The 12,160-nt window shown below is 29.6% G+C and overlaps 1 long non-coding RNA gene across 1 annotated transcript; it reads right to left on the bottom strand.

Annotated features, from left to right (window-relative positions):
* Nucleotides 1–1,268: 1,268 nt before the first annotated feature.
* On the bottom strand, nucleotides 1,269–3,075 carry LOC145116574 (uncharacterized). Its single transcript, XR_013712194.1, has 3 exons — nucleotides 2,495–3,075; nucleotides 1,715–1,842; nucleotides 1,269–1,438 (listed from the first exon to the last, which is right to left on the bottom strand). It is a non-coding gene; the product is annotated as an uncharacterized LOC145116574 (long non-coding RNA).
* Nucleotides 3,076–12,160: the final 9,085 nt, after the last annotated feature.

Genomic DNA, 12,160 nt, shown 5'->3' with positions numbered 1-12,160 from the left:
ACTTATGAACAAATACAATATGTAAACAATGTAAGTTTGTCATCTCAACGTATGTCGTTTGGTTTGCTATGTTTCATTTATATTCAATTGTTATGATACTACACAACGATGTCATCCGCCCCTGGACGTTTCCGCCGTCCTGGTTCGGGGGTGGGACAAAAGGCTTGAAATTGGGGTTGATTAAATTGTGATGGTTGTTGTTGGTGGTAGTGTGGGTGGTATTAAAGATTGGTGAATATATGTTGTTGTTGGATTGGAGATGTTATCAATTGCATGTAACTAAGATTTGCAAATTGATCATTTGGAATGTTTGGGGTGTTTGGAGTAAGTGGGGTATTTTGGTTTGAATCCATAGGTAGAAGGTAAAAAAAATATATGAGAAGAGTGTGTTTTTTTGTAGTGTAAAATGTTAGTAAAATATACCGTATTTATAGGTGAAGTTGATAGGTTTTTAAATTGAAAAAAGATTTTTTATTTTTTTTAATGTGCAACGGATACAAATTGGTCTAAATGACCATTGCCACTTTCCTCTTCTCCCATTGGACGTTTCATTCTGCCTTTGGACTCATGTCATAGCCAGAGCATCAACCCTAAGGGTGGTGTTCACGCATCTCCAAGAGTGGCAACTCAACATCAAGTGTGGGTTTGTATAGCCACTCCGGACAGCTTTATCGTGTATACGTCATAATTATTTGCATAAAAGTTAGAGAGCCCATTACATCACTTTATGTCATAGATCCTTATGTTTTTTATTATTTTCATTTGACCCCTTTAAGATAAAAAATATTTTAAAAGACACCTTTAATAGAAAATCTGAAAATACCTACCGCAAAATCCGTAGGTATTCCGTAGGTATAGGGTGTTACCTACGGATTTGCGACGGAAAACAGGCCGTAGCATAAACACTCGTGGGTAAATTTTACCGACGGAATTGTGATGGATTACCTACGGAATACCGACGACACTTTTCCGTAGGTAATTTACCAACGGAATACCTACGAAATGTTTTACCGACAGATTTCCTACGGAATAGCAACAGAACCTGGTTTGACCAACTTACCAACGGAATTCCGACAGAATATTTACTTACGGAATTTCGGTCAGTAATCCGTCACTAAATTAGTAAAAAAAAAATTTTAAAAAAATCAGTTTTTTCTGTCTAAAATGCAGAAAAAACCCAATAGAATAACCTTATAATAAAATTCTTATTCAACCAATATAAGTCAAACAAATACAATGTATTTCACAAAAATATCTTAAATACAAGTCAATATAATTCATACAAATACAATGCATTTCACTTCTCTTATCCTACTTTGTATAAAATATTCCTTGTACTTAATTTACATCAAAAATCATAAAAATGAATGACCACTTACATGAGCAAATCTACAAGCGAATATAAGTTTTTATAATTCTTAAGCCCTTGGTTGATGACCTGTAAAACAACCGCAGATTCAATACATCAATCATTTATAAAATAAAGACATGGAAAAAATGGAAATTGTAGAGAATAACAATATACTTCACGTCCGCTGTCAATTTGGACAATGTACTTATATATTTGACAAGCAATTGCAATGTTTCAGTGATTTTTTAATAGAATCATGTCCATATTTCTTTTGATGATAGAAGTTACTAGTCAAGATGTAGTAACTTGACTAAAAAGCATGCCCAACAAACAAGAAACATAAAATGGTTCTTTCTTTCTAACCTTGTCTTCCCTTCTTACTTTGGCCCTCTATCTTGCAACTATTGTCCCACAAATATTGCAAGTATTATCCACTGAAATAGTGAAATGGAGCCACAATCTTGAATCAAACTAACAATGTAAAAGCTTACCTGAAAACAATGTGAAAATAAGTATTAATTACTAATGTGCATAGTAGTGAAAAATATCATCTTATTAGCAAATCATTTTGGGTAATGTTAACAGATAAAAAATATCATTGTAGCTCCTCCTCTTTCAAAGTCAGGGTTCCTCATTGTTACACTACCAAAAAAATTCTCAAGTTTTGAGTCAACACCAAAAATAAATCAATAAAAACCAATCAATAACAATCTGATTACTGTAATTGTGTAAGGTCAATGAACTTCTGATTACAATTTACAATGAACTTATGATTACACCAAAAATAAAAATAAACTTATAATTATTGTATCTTCAACAAACCACAAAGCACAAACCATGTGATCTGATCTCAGTTAAACAGGGGAAGCAACAAATGCAAAACAATTGAGATATCAATTCTAGCTTGCTTTGACTCTTAATTACACAATACAGATGGAAGTAATAGGCTAACAGATGTAATACTCAATGAATAGACATGAGTGAATCGACAAATTAAACTTCACATAGATGTTAATAGATGCAATACTCAAAGAATAGACAAACTAACACAATAACATATTTCAATGCAACAAACTCAAGATATTAACACAATAACAAATTCAATAATCGAGAAATTAAACTTCACAACAGTAAGAATCTGACCTGATAAAGACTTGTTACACATTGAACCTTCGATTGAGCGGGTATGGTCTATGGTTGAAAAGAGATAGCTAATTGAACAATGATGAGTGATGGGTGAACAACGTGGGTTACGACTTTGACGAGAGGGTTACAAGATACGAACTACAAACTCGACTGGTGCTTCACCTACTTGTAACTGTTGTGCTATTTCTCGTTAATCGATAATCTGATGGCGGTGGGAGATAGGAGTTGGAGCCCAAGTGACGATGGTTGTTGACCTACGATGGTGGATCGGTGGCAGTGAAGTCTTCCCATGTAATATCAGAAGAGAGAGAGCGAGAGAGAGAGAGAGAGAGAGAGAGAGAGACGAGGCAGATCGATGAGGGTTTGGTGAGCATCGTCTTCCAGTCTTCCTGAATTGGCGGTGACAGCGGTGGTGAGACGTTCCAGCAAGTCGGAGCTTTGGTCGAGTGGCGGCAGGCCGGTCGTGTAAGTGGAATCGATGATGGAGATTGCAGATGTGAGAGCAGGAGACCGAACGAGAAGGAGGGCGACATGAGAGATTATTGATGAGAAAGAGGAATAGAGGGAAAGTTAAGAAAAAGAGGGAGTTCTAAAATATTTAGAGAATTAAGCGGGTGTATTTGATTTTTTTCGTGAAGTCACCGTTCCAACCAAAATTAAAATAAAAATAAAAACAAAACATAAAATAAAATCTCATTTGCATTCTCTTTTTTAAAATAAATTGTATTATTATAATTATATTTATTATTATAAAAATAAAAACAATAATCAAAATAAAAATATTATAAATATAAAAGAAAATAATAATAATATAAACATAACAATGTGTATGTATTATCGTTAATAAACATCTCATTTAAAATAAATTGTATTATTATAACTACACGTCGACTATTAAGTCTCAACGAATAATATCTCATTTTAAATTGTTAATAAACATCATTATCGTTTATTATATATTAGAGAAAACTACAATTGAACTCTAGCAGTCATGGCCATGAGAGAGAGATCCTCTTATTTTATGTGTCTAAGAATGTATGTGTGAATGTACGTTTCTATGGGTATATATGAATTTATGTTTCTATGGGCATATATGAATGTATATGTCAATGTGTATGTGTATGTATGTATATGTACATATGTTAATGTGATTGTAATTTTAAAGTGTGAAATGTGTAACCGATCAAAATGAGTACGCCACTTTAAACATCTAGGTATCAGGTATAATTTGGAAAAACTATAGATAATCATGTATAAGAGAGGTATGAAAAAAACGAAGAGAAAAAAACAACGTCCGGTGCCCGAAATGTCGAAAATAAAAAAAATCCGTAGGTAATCCGTAGGAAATTACCGACGGAATAGCGACGGACAGCCCCATCCGTAGGTAATCCGTACCTACGGATGGGGCTGTCCGTCGCTATTCGGTCGGTAATTTCCTACGGATTACCTATTGATTTTTTTTTTTTTCGACATTTCGGGCACCGGACGTTGTTTTTTTCGCTTCGTTTTTTTCAAACCTCTCTTTCACATGATTATCTATACTATCACCAAATTATACCTAATATATGTGTGTATAACCACGTGCACCTTTAGATCCGTTACTCCTTTCGCACAGTTACTCCTTTCACATACATACACACATATGTACATATACATACATACACATACACAATTACACAAACATTCACATATAACCATAGACACATACATTTATAGAGGTTGGTCAATGTGTTTATGTATGAATATATGTGTATGTATGTATATGAATCTATGTGTATGTGTGAATGTGTGTCTAAGAATGTATGTTTCTATAGGTATGGGTATATATGAATTTATGTTTCTATGGGCATATATGAATGGATATGTCAATGTGTATGTGTAGGTATGTATATGTACATATGTTAATGTGATTGTAATTTTAAAGTGTGAAATGTGTAACCGATCAAAATGAGTACGTCACTATAAACATCTAGGTATCAGGTATAAGTTGGGAAAACTATAGATAATCATTTATAATAGAGATGCGAAAAAAACAAAGCGAAAAAAAACGACGTCCGGTGCCCGAAATGTCGAAAATAAAAAAAGAATCGTAGGTAATCCGTAGGACATAATAATAAAAATAACGGAAATAATAATAATAATAATAATAATAATAATAATAATAATAATAATAAATAATAATAATAATAATAATAGTAAAAAATTAATAAATTACTATTTAGCGATGGATTTGTGACGGAAAATAAACAAATTAGTCTTTTTGTCAGTTCCGTAGCTATTCCGTCGGTATTTACCGACGGATTTCCGACGGATTTGTCTTCCGTCAGTATTCTGTAGGTATTCCGTCACAATATTGTCAGTATTTTAGGGCATCGTTTTCTGTCGGAATTCCGTAGGTATTCCGTCGATATTTTCCGACGGAATATTTCCGTAGGAAAATATCGTAGGTATTTTTAATTTTTCTAGTAGTGGAAAGGGAATTCTTATATCTTCTTTGTGGTCAAACAGACATTGATCTTTGTTCCCATGAAGAGATATTTATTTTCATTTAATTAATAAATATTATTCGAGGGGCCTATATAAAACTCATATAGCGATGGTTGTAAACCGCGTTTTCTAGAAAAATTAAGAAATAAATTCACTGCATTTATTACAGTTTCCAAGAATGTGCAACATGAAATAAATTCACAATAATTAGGCAGGGAGTGGTCACAGTCAACTCAAGCCACCGGAAATGCACTCCAACTCAGCGACATGTTAGCTCCACTAACAACCCACCACCAACTCACTCGACATTGAAAATGGTTACCACTTCACAATTTTATTATTATTTTTATTTTTTATAATTTTATGATTAAATTAAATAAAAAACATAATATAAAACATAATAAAATATTTTGCAATAATTGAAACCACATTACATTAATTAAAAAAATAGAAAAATAAACCTAAAAAAAATAGAAAATTAAAACTAAATTACTAAAACATAGAAAATAAAACCTAAATTACTAAAAAATATAAAAACATAGAATCTAGTAGCGATATTTTTCGAGAACTTGTTGAATTTTAAAAACACGTTCGTCATCGTCACTTTCTCGAGATTTATAGGTTGGGATTAAGATAATGGAACTTGAGATGGTTGTGAAGATTGTGCGTGAAATTGTTGACGTTGAGAAGTTTGGGGTTGAAATTGCAGAGAAGGTTGTTGAAAGGAATCTGGCAAATTCAGGGTCAAAATGGTATTCATGTACAAACAACTTTTTTATGTAACCTTCAAGCTTGTGCAAGGCTAGACTCGAAACCACTTCTCCACCTTCCTACAACTCACGAAAACAACCAATGTGAGCTTCATACCCCCATTATTTTCGAGTTTTACATGCTTTTAGAGGGGGGGGGGGGGGAATACAAGTCAAAATATGTTTGCCCAATGGATATTTGCATGCACCAACTTGTTTGTGATTTAAAATGTGCATGGAATGTTAAAGATTATCATACATATGCTCATTAAAATCGTGATTTATATGGTTTATATAAGTCTAAGTGTGTTTGTCCTTTTGCATTTGCATGCTCTATGGTTGATTGCTTGAATATGGAACAAGTTCATGTATAAAAAGTTGATACTACTCACTCACTACATAAACATCGAGATATAGATGGTTATTATTATTTTCATAACACAAAAATCATGTTTATGGGTCGAGATACTTAAATATAACAAAAACATATATATATATATATATATATATATATATATATATATATATATATATATATATATATATATATATATATATATAATCATACATACTTATAAAGCTAGCATTTTTTCTTGAATCTCATGCATTTGAAACCCCCTTTTTTAACTTCCTTTCACCACATTCATTTGAAACTCCCATGACTTTTCAATTTCTTTACAATAATATTATAAATAAGTTAAATAATGTTCTATAAACAAGAAATGGTGTTTTATTACAATGTCTTCATCCCACATTGATGGTGAGAGTAAACAAGAGAATGTTTCCTCTTCTATAAATAGGAAATGTTGTGAAATGTTTCAAAGGGACCAAACCATGAGAACTTCCTCATGCCTACCTTTATAGGATTTTGAAGGTATTATTTGGTGAGATTGTCTATATTGGCAAGTGTCCAGTTAACTTTTAGAATTCAAAAAATGGTTTTGAACCAAATTTTTTCAGGTTTAAACCGTGTTTCAGTTAGAAAAAAATTATGTAGTTGGGTATATTGAGTTGAACCGGAGCTGGATCAATTTGGACCGATAAAGGAATCATTTTCCTTTCACAACAAACATTTGAAACTCCCATGATTTTTCAAATTATTTCTAATAATATTATAAATAAGTTACATAATTTTATATAAATATAAAAAAGCATCTACCTAAACCTAAAATTATAACTTTTTGAAAAATCACTTTAATTCAAAAGCACGAAATATATACAAACCGGGTTTCACTAGAAAAAAAAATATGTAGTTTGGTATATTTAGTTGAATCGATCCGAGTTTGATCTATTTGGACCATAAAAGAAGCATTTTCCTTTCACTACATACATTTGAAACTCCCATAATTTTTCAAATTGTTTCCAATGATATTTTAAAAAAGTTACATAATGTTATATAAATATAAAAAAACATCTACCTAAACATAAAAGGGAAATCTTCAGAAAAGTCCCAATATTTACGCAAAAGTTACACTTTAGTCTCAATATTTTTTTTTTGAACGAAAAAGTCCTGAAAACCGGCAAAAATTTGCAGTTTGACCCTTTTTGACCGGTTGAAACCGGTCAAAAATTAATTTGGGACTATTTCGTAAACTAACCCAAAATATTGGGACTTCTCTGTAAACAAAAAATATTAGGACTTTTCTGTAAACAAAAATATTAGGACTTTTCTACAAACAACAGTCATATTATTATTATTATTATTATTAAAAATATAAATAAGAATACTTAACTCAGAATAATAATACTTAACAATTTAACAATTTAAAAGAAGTTATTGTTTTTAATTCAAATTTGTTATTATTAATATCGGTCTTTTCTGGCTGTGAAAGGATGTCACAATTTCACATTTGTTATTATTGTTTGTAATTCAGAATAATAATACTTAACAATTTAAAAGAAGTTGCATATTTGTAAAATTGTTTATAAATAGTTTAAGGTAGAAGGATTTCTCACTTTGTATATAAACATGTTTAAGGTAGAAGGATTACTTTCCAAATCCAACAGATCCACTACAAACATCTACATAGGTAGCCCATATCAAAATTCAAAAATATTAATTACAATATCTTGTTTAATAAAAAGTAATATGACATGTTTTTTGGATTAATACTTTTGAATTATTCCTATTACTTTTTATTAAACAAGATATTGTAATTAATACTTTTAAATTTTGATATGGGTTACCTATGTAGATGTTTGTAGTGGATTTGTTGGATTTGGAAAATAATTCTTCTACCTTAAACAATTTTATATACAAAGTGAGAAACCCTTCTACCTTAAACTATTTATAAACAATTTTACAAATATGCAACTTCTTTTAAATCGTTAAGTATTAATATTCTGAATTGAAAACAATAATAACAAATGTGAAATGATCATATACAAAGTAAAAATATACAAGCAGACATTCACGATTTCAATGCTAAAAGCATCATCATCTCCTCCACCTCCACCTCCACCCTTAAACAATGTCATTAATATTATTTTTTCATTTAAATGCATTTATATGTATTAGTAACAATATTAATAATAACAAGTTCAAAAAATAATATTCTTATTTATATTTTTAATAATAATAATAATAATAATAATAATAATAATAATAATAATAATAATAATAATAATAATAATAATAATAAGGGTTTTCTTTTTAGAAAAGTCCTAATATTTTTGTTACAGAAAAGTCCTAATATTTTTTGTTTACAGAAAAGTGCCAATAATTTGGGTTAGTTTACGAAATAGTCCCAAATTAATTTGGTACCGGTTTCAACCGGACAAAAAATGTCAAACTGCAAATTTTTGCCGGTTTTCAAGACTTTTTCGTTCAAAAAAAAATCTTGGGACTTAAGTGTAACTTTTCCGTAAATATTGGGACTTTTCTGAAGATTTCCCAACATAAAATTATAATTGTTTGAAAATTCGATTTGATCAAAAGCACGAAATATATACGTAGATTATATTTTATAAATGAATTTTTTTTATAATGAACTTTTGAATCTTGAAAATACATATAAACAAACTTTCTATATTAAGTACCTAACTGAATTTATGATTTTAGAATTGAACAAAAAGTTATTCAATAAAAACTTACTTTTTTGGATAGCAAATTACGAGATTATAGAAAATGGAACTATTGAACAATAAAGAAAGGGTAAACAAGAGAAAGGGTGTTTTACTAAATAAGTTGAATAATGTTTTATTAACAAGAAAACGTGTTTTATTACAATGTCTTCATCCCACATCGATGGTGAGAGTAAACAAGAGAACGTTTCCTCTTCTATAAATAGGAAAGGTTGTGAAATGTTTCAAATGGACCAAACCATGAGAACTTCCTTATGCCTACCTTTTTAGGGTGTTGAGGGTATTCTTTGGTGAGATTGTCTTTATTGGAAACTGTCCATTTAAGTTTTAGAATCCCGAAAATGGTTTTGAACAAGATTTTTTTAGGTTCAAACAGAGTTTCAGTTGAAAAATCGTTATGTAGTTTGGTATATTGAGTTGAATCGGTCTAAGTTTGATCAATTTGGACCGATAAAGGAAGCATTTTCCTTTCAGCACATACATTTGAAACTCCCATGATTTTTCAAATTGTTTCTAATAATATTATAAATAAGTTACCTAAACATAAAATTATAATTGTTTGAAAAATAAATTTGATTCAAAAACACAAAATATATACAAACCGGGTTTCAATAGAAAAAACGTTATGTAGTTTGGTATATTAAGTTGAATCGGTCCGAGTTTGATCAATTTGGACCGATAAATGAAGCATTTTCCTTTCACCACATACATTTGAAACTCTCATGATTATTCAAATTGTTTATAATAATATTATAAGTTACATAATGTTATATAAATATAAAAAAATCTACCTAAACATAAAATTATAATTGTTTGAAAAATCACTTTGATTCAAAAGCATGAAATATATACTCGATTATATTTTATAAATGAATTCATTTTATAATGACATTTTGAATCATGAAAATACATATAAACAAACTTTCTATATTAAGTACCTAACTGAATTTATGATTTTAGGATTTAATAAAAAGTTATTCAATAAAAACTTAATTTTTATAGCAACTTGCGAGATTACTGAAAAATGGAACTATTGAACAATAAATTTTCTGGATAACGTTTTATTTTTATTATTTAATATTTTATTTAACAAAATGAAATTATTGGCAAATAAAGAAATGAGTTTAATTAAAATGTATTCATCCCACATTGATCGTGAGAGTAAACAAGAGAATGTATTCTCATCTATAAATAGGAAAGGTTGTGAAATATTTCACAGGGACTAAGCCATGAGATATTCCTTGCATCTAACTTTGTAGGACGTTGAGTGTATTCTTTGGTGAGATTGTCTTTGTCGACAAATGACCAATTAAATTTCAGAATTTTGAAAATGATTTTGGACCGTATCTTTTAGATTTGGATCGAGTTTAATAAGTATCCGAGTGTCTTCTGGCTGAGTTAGGCAAACTCGCTTCCATTGGAGGCCGGGTTTAAGTAACATGCCGAGTATTTGGTTGTGTTAGCCAAGTTTTACAACCATGTATGTAATACAATTTAAAGTTTTAACCTTATAAAAGACGTCACTATTATCATATGTTCTACATAATTATGATAATATTTATGATACAAAACATTTTTTTTTTTACTATTTAAGATAAAAAGTTGTCTCTATTATCATATGTTGTACAGAATGATAAAATTTAAGATAGATAAAAAGATGTCTCTATTATCGTATTTTCTACATAATGATAATATTTAATATAAACGTTTTAATTTAATATGAAATTATTATTTAATAGATAACAATAACGATTTATTTATTTTTAAAAATTAATTTTTTTTTCTATTTTAATCATATAACTTTGTATATGCAAAACAACTTCAAGTTCCAACCTTATCTCTTATAATATAGTTCAACATAATAACAATACTAAAAATCATTTTTTATATTTTTTATGAAATTATTATTTAATTGTTAATAACAATGATTTAGTTATTTTTAATATAAAATATTTTTTTTATATCCCACGCAACGCGCGGGCATTCGCCTACTATATATATATATATATATATATATATATATATATATATATATATATATATATATATATATATATATATATATATATATATATATATATATATATATATGTTGATCTTTGGATGCTTACGAGTCTCACTATTACAAATTTAAAATTTGTATAAATTGTTGGTAAAAAGATGTTGAAGACTCCATGTTATTATAAAAATCGTGACTCATAAAGTTGATAAAGTAGTTTGATAAACATAAACTATTTTTGGTGATACTAACATTTAACCGGTAAAACATAAGAAGTGCAAAAACTACAAAGTTTTGTATTTTTGATAAGTATAACTTTTCTAGTAAAAATGGTCGTGATTATTGTCGTCACTATTTTGATGGGGTTAAACCCAAGCATATTACGTTATCTTTCAAACATATATTACCACTAGACATATTCACCATTGACTATTTATATAAAATGCTATAAATAGTTTACACAAAATGGAATACAAAACAACTTGATGACAGTACAATTTGCGCGTCATAAAACACATGTCATAAAACGTATGTATGATATTCATAAAACGCGTGTCGTAAACTGCATGTCATAAAACTTATACAACGTAGATAATAAAACGTATGTCATGAACTCATAAAACACGTGTCATAAAACAACCGTCATGAATTTTCAATAGTGAAAACATTTCGTTATACAATACAAGGGAGTCGTAGTTCGCGTAAATCCGTTAATGCTCTAGTGAGACACGCTCTTCACCGTACCGACCTAGCGTATATTTTAAGTCTTGTATTATAGCCAGAGTCTCCTGGAGGGAGAGCGAGATAGTTGTGTATAGATCTATACGGGGATTGACAACCCCACACCTAAGCTGTTCGCTACAGCTAGACATGCCAGTCTAGGGTGACAAATATCTTACCGATTCTGACGCCTGAAGAACGTCGTACATGCCACTAGTCACATCAAGCATGGTTATAATAACTCACTTAGGGATTAAAAACACTATCTTAGTTTACGGGAAGTTTTCACTTCACCGGTTGTATTAAAATATAAAACTGCATACTACCCTTCAGTACACTATTGCATACATTTATGGTCTTAGGGTGTAAGACTACAATTTTCATACAACATAAAATATTGGATTTTCTGGGAACATACACTTTACAATTACAAAGGAAAGAACCAATGGATATGCATAGATACATTTTGTTTAGTCTTACAAATCATTTTTATAGAAAATATCGGAATTTTAGGAGTTATGCAAATCATTTTTAAACAAAGATGTTACAAATCTTTTCATACAAATATGCTTATGAACTCCCAACATTCAATGTTGACGTTTTTCAAAATGACTTGTATTATCA

This window comes from Lactuca virosa, chromosome 5 (genome assembly GCF_052849685.1).
Source record: "Lactuca virosa cultivar CGN04683 chromosome 5, Lactuca_virosa_CGN04683_v6, whole genome shotgun sequence".
NCBI lineage: Eukaryota > Viridiplantae > Streptophyta > Magnoliopsida > Asterales > Asteraceae > Lactuca > Lactuca virosa.
Note: the sequence above shows the minus strand (reverse complement) of the source record. Positions and strands in the feature narration are given on the sequence as shown.